The sequence below is a fragment of the Leopardus geoffroyi genome, chromosome D1, assembly GCF_018350155.1.
Source record: "Leopardus geoffroyi isolate Oge1 chromosome D1, O.geoffroyi_Oge1_pat1.0, whole genome shotgun sequence".
Classification (NCBI taxonomy): domain Eukaryota; kingdom Metazoa; phylum Chordata; class Mammalia; order Carnivora; family Felidae; genus Leopardus; species Leopardus geoffroyi.
In genome coordinates this window covers 64,915,220-64,921,221 of record NC_059329.1, presented here as the reverse complement: position 1 = coordinate 64,921,221, position 6,002 = coordinate 64,915,220, and positions in this window count along the sequence as shown.

Below are 6,002 nucleotides of genomic sequence, written 5' to 3'. Positions count from 1 at the left end.
AACAGTAAAAAAATAATAATAAAAGGAAATAGTGCCTATGTTCTAAATATATTGGTCCATATGTCATAAGCCAGTATGGAGTTTTCTAGTAAATGAAGGGGGTGGATTTTTTTATATCAAATTGTAAATCAGAGGCCCATGGTGAGTTACTTTAATGAAATGAGATTCATAATTAGAAACACACATTGATTCATGTGAAAAATACCTTATCAACGTTGAAATTCTTTTAAAATATAATTCACATATTTTCTTCAAAAGTTGTTCTCTGCCATAAGCTAGGGTTCTTGTACCTCCAAACCTTTAAGACATTTTCTATAACATTTTATCTTGCAATGAGTGTGATAATTCTAAGTATGACCGAGTACCTCTGAGAGGAAATGACAAAGTGGAACCAGATAGAAAATTGACGGAACTGTTTTCTTACAGGAAGGTTATCTGCAGAAGATGGGCTTTGTGAACCCATGACATTCTGGCCTGTGTACCTGATCTCTGGCCCCGTAACCATATGGTGGTACCAAGAGAAGAAGAGGAAGGGGTGTCCCTGACTGACCTGTGAATTGTATCAGGCCAAAACAGGTGACTTCTCTGTGGGAATGAGCAGGGTTCCTGGCCTCCTTAGGGACAAGGAGTGAGCAAACTCTTGGAGTGACTCATTCATGGCAACCCTATCCTGCTCAGGAAACTGGAGAGAACTGGATTTTGACTGCCCCCTGCATAGACTTAACCACTTTCATAGGCTGAAAACAACCACACTTATTTACTTTTCCTGTCCCCTCTTTAGCGTTTCAGACACACAATCTCTTTTTGCTGACAAACTCAAAGGGCACTAATCATTTCATTCATTCATCTATTCTTTCATACATTCAAAAATTATATTGAATGATCTTTTTGAATGCATGAAAGAAATATAATTATACTGAATGATCTTATATTCCAGGGATTGTCCTAGGCTAGGGAATATATATGGCAAGCATGCAGAGATACCTGCCTACCTGGAATGTATCTTCTAGCATGGGAAAGGCAATGACATAAAGAAGTTGGTGATACAGATTACTAGAAGGTAATACAGATTATTATAAAGCAGAGTAAGGAAGACTAATGTGTTAGGAGATGAGAAGGGTCAATGCAGGTCTCACTGGGAAGATAACATCTAAGCACAGATGCAGGAGGTAAGGGCATTTCTTGTCTTGTCAGGCCATATGGTTACCTGTGTGCATATGTGCAAGTTTAGTCTTCCACTCATATGCATATAGTTTACCTTTGAGGCAATGGCTAGCTTGACCAATCCAGTGGTGAGCACAACCAAAACAAATGATACAATGTTAAACATATCTTTAACACCACATCAGAGGATAACAAGAAATTGCCTCACCAGCGACTGTGAGAACCCACAGAAGTAGACCTAACACTCAAAAATACTTTTGGGGGTGCCTGCCTGGCTTAGTCAGTGGAACATTTGACTCTTGATCTCAGGGTTATAAGTTGGAGCCCCATGTTGGGTGTAGAGATTACTTAAAAAATCTTTATTGGGGTGCCTGGGTGGCTCAGTCAGTTAGGTGTCTGACTTCAGCTCAGGTCATGATCTCACAGCTTGTGAGTTGGAGCCGCATGTCCGGCTCTGTGCTGACAGCTCAGAGCCTGGAGCCTGCTTCAGATTCTGTGTCTTCCTCTCTCTGCCCCTCCCCCACTTACACTTTCTCTCTCTCTCTCTGTCTCAAAAATAAACAAACATTTAAAAAATCATTATTAAAAAAATGCTTTTGCCATGAGAGAATTTGACAAGTCAGAAGGAAGTGTTGTTTTCAACCAGGCTGTGGATTTAGTGTTCTTTTGGGACGAGAGGAGGATAAGTCAACATCTAGGACAACGTCTAGGTGACAATTCTGAACGAAACACCTCACCTGTATCCTCAGGGTAAAGGGAAAACTGAAGTGAACAAGTCTTGTGCAGATCTGCAGCCCTGGAGATGTAGAGTCTTAAGCCTTGACTTGGATAGAAGATGGCCAAGGACAGGTAGTGACACAAGGTGAACTGAATAAGCAAAGAACTCAAGCCTCAATTATTCCTATCAATGATTATTCAAATACGATAACTAGCACACAATGAAAGATAATGACTAGCAAGAAAGGAAACAAGGTACCAAACGTGGGAGGCAGTGCTAACAACAAACAGCAGAAACAGAACCACTCAGATTTAAGATATGGGAATTAATAGACACAGACTGTAATACTTTCTTTACAAAAAAAAAAAAAAAAGATAAAGAAGACGATAGCAATGTCAACATCCTGGATGTAGTATCGTAATATAGTTTCACAAGACGTTCCCATTAGGAGACATTGGGTTGAGAGTACACAAGGGCTGGGAAACAGACAATGTCCTCATTAAAAATATTGAAGGCATACAAGAGCTACGAAAGCAAAAATGGCTTGAGTGCCCATGATCCTGGAAAGCAGAAAAAGCCCATTCTGGGAGCTCACCATCCTGTATCACTTTTCACCTTGAGGAATTGGCTAAATGTAAAGTAGTGTCTGAGAGGCTAAAAAACATACAACCAAGATTACTTGCTGATAAACCAAACAGAGATTTTTGAAGCTGTAAGAGGCTGGGGAAGTTATAGTTCAAGGTCAAGCAAGGAGGGAGGGTCCCAGTAAAAATCCTATGTTTTCAACTGGAACACTCAGAGCATTTGACTTCGGCTCAGGTCATGACCTCACAGTTTGTGAGTTCGAGCCCCAAGTCCGGCTCTGCACTAACAGATCAGAGCCTGGAGCCTGCTTCAGATTCTGTGTCTTCCTCTCTCTGCCCCACCCCCCTCACACTCTATGTGTCTCTCTGTCTCAAAAATAGATACACAAACATTAAAAAAAGAGTTCTTAAAAAAATAAAGAAAAATTAATAATAATGAACAGTGATTTTATAAGTACCACCTTTCAAAGTTCTCTGCACAAAACCCAGAACTCTTACTTCATACACAGACAGAACACAGAATTTTTCATGACTGTTCCTTGTTAGTATACAGAGACACAACTGATTTTTGTATGTTGATATTATACTCTGCAACTTTCTTAATTTGTTTATCAGTTCCAACAGTTCTTTGGTGGGTCTCTCGGATTTTCTATATGTAAGATCATGTTATCTAAAAACAGTGACAGTTTTACTTCTTCCATTCTGATTGGATGCCTTTTAATTCTTTATGTTGCCTAATTGCTCTGGCCAGGACTTCCAGTACCATGTTAAACGAGGGATACTAAGAGCGGATATCCTTTTCTTATTCCTATTCCTGGAGGAAAGCTTCCAATCTTTCACCATCGGGTATGATTTTAGCTGTGGTCTTGTCATCTATGGCCTCTATTATGTCAGGGTCCATTCCTTCAATTCCTAATTTGTAGAAAGTTTTTATTATGAAACTATGTTGGATTTTGTGGATTTTTTTTCTGCATCTGTGGAGATGATCATGAGATTTTAATTTTGTTTATTAACGTGGTGTGTCACATTTATGACCTGCATATGATGAACCATTCCTATACGCCAGGGATAAATCTCAGTTTATTATGGTATCTAGTCATTTTAACATGCTGTTGAATTGGGTTTGATGATCATCACAATAAGCCTAGTTAACATCCAGCACCACACATAAACAAATTTTTTCTCTTGTAATGAGAACTTTTAAGATTTACTCTAAGCAAATGTCTTTTTTTTTTTTATTTAAAAAAAAATTTTTTTTTTCAACGTTTATTTATTTTTGGGACAGAGAGAGACAGAGCATGAACGGGGGAGGGGCAGAGAGAGAGGGAGACACAGAATCGGAAACAGGCTCCAGGCTCCGAGCCATCAGCCCAGAGCTCGACGCGGGGCTCGAACTCACGGACCGCGAGATCGTGACCTGGCTGAAGTCGGACGCTTAACCGACTGCGCCACCCAGGCGCCCCTCTAAGCAAATTTCAAGGACACAATACATTAACGATAGTCACCATGTTGTACATGAACTAATAGTTTGTACTCTATGACCAATATTATCCCATTTCGAACACCGCTTAACCTCTGGTAACCACTCTTCTACAATTTGTTTCCCTAAGTTCAATTTTTCTAGATTCCACATAGATACCATGCAATATTTTTCTTTCTATCTCTTGCTTACCTCACTAAACTATATGTCCTCCAAGTTCATACACAGTATTGCAAATGGTAGGGTTTCCTTTTTTGAAGGCTAATATTCCATTATGTATATATGTAAGTTTCTTTATCCATTCATTTATCAATGGATGCTTAGGGTGTTTCTTCCACAGTTTAGCTATTGCAAATAATGTGGCAATGAACATGGAGGTGCAGATACCTCTCTGAGATATTAATTTCTTTTCCTGCATATATATACCCAAAAGTGAGATTTCTGGTTCATATAGTAGTCCTATTTTAAATTTCTGAGGAACCTCTATACTATTTTCAATAATGGCTATATGAATTTATATTCCCACCAACTGTGTACAAGGGTTTTCTCCACATCCTCACCAACACTTGTTATTCCTTGTCTTTTTGATAATTTTCATTCTAATAGGAGTAAGATGATATCTCATTGTGGCTTTGATTCACATGTTCCTGTTGATTAATGATGTTGAGCATTTTTTCATAAACCTATTGGCTATTTGTACATCTTCTTAGAGAAATATCTATTCTGTTCCTTTAACCCCTTTTTAATCAGTTTGTGCTATTAATTTATGAGGTTCCTCATATATTTGGATACTAATCCCTTATCAAATACATGGTTGGCAAATATTTTATCCCACTCCATAAGCTGTCTTTTTGTCTGATAATGTAATACACTACACCAAAGTAATGGATAAAAATCATATCTCAATGGATGCAGAACTAGCATTTGACAAAATTCAACACCCTTTCATAATATAAAACTTCCAAAAAATTATGTGTAGAAGCAACAATCAACATAAGAAAGACAATGTATGACAAGCCCACAGCTAACATCATACTTACTAGTGAAAAGCTGAAAGCTTTTCCTGTAAGATCAGAAACAAGTTGGAGATGCCTAAACTTGCTACTTTTATTCAACACAATTCTGGAAATCCTTGTCAGAGAAATTAGGTGAGGCAAAAAAAAAAAAAAAAAAATAGAAGGAACATGAAATGAAAGATATAAAATAATCTGTTTTTAGATGACATGATCTTATATAGAGAAAATCCTAAAGACTCTACAGAAAACTGTTAGAACTAATAAATGAATTCAGTAAAGTTGCAGGACACAAAATCAGCATACAAAAATCAGTTGCATTTGTATACAAAAAAAGGAAAACTAAAACCTTATAAAATAGAGGGCATATGATTTGATTCCATTTGTATGAAATTCCAGAACTTACAAGACAAGCCATGGTGAAAAAAATAATCAGAACAATGGGTGCCTCTCTTAGGGGGAAGCTAGGACTCGCTGGGGAGGGGTATAAGGGATACTGTTCCCAGGCTGATACCAATATTCTTTTTTTAATGTTTATTCATTTTTGAGAGAGAGCGAGCGAGCATGAGTGGGGGGAGGGGCAGAGAGAGGGGGGGACAGAGGATCCAAAGCAGTATCTGAACTGATAGCAGCAAGCCCAATGAGGGGCTCAAACCCATGAACCGTGAGATCATGACCTGAGCCAAAGTCAGATGCTCAACCTACTGAGCCACCCAGGTTCCCACTAATATTCTATATAATGAGAGGTGTTTGAGTTACACAGATGATGCATTTACCAATTCATGGTGATCATACATTTAAGATTAGCATATTTTACTTTATGTAAATTTCCATAAAGTTGCATAGAATAAAACATGTAAGAGGTATTGAACTCTAGTTATTGGTATGTGTACAAAGGTATTAAGGAGGAAGTGTACTGATGTCTGCAATTTCCTTTGTACCGTAAGATGGATTAATACATGGATAAAGTACAAAAAGACATGTGATAAAGCCAATATAGTAAAATCTTAATGTGTGGCATAATGTATTTTCCAAAAATGGTG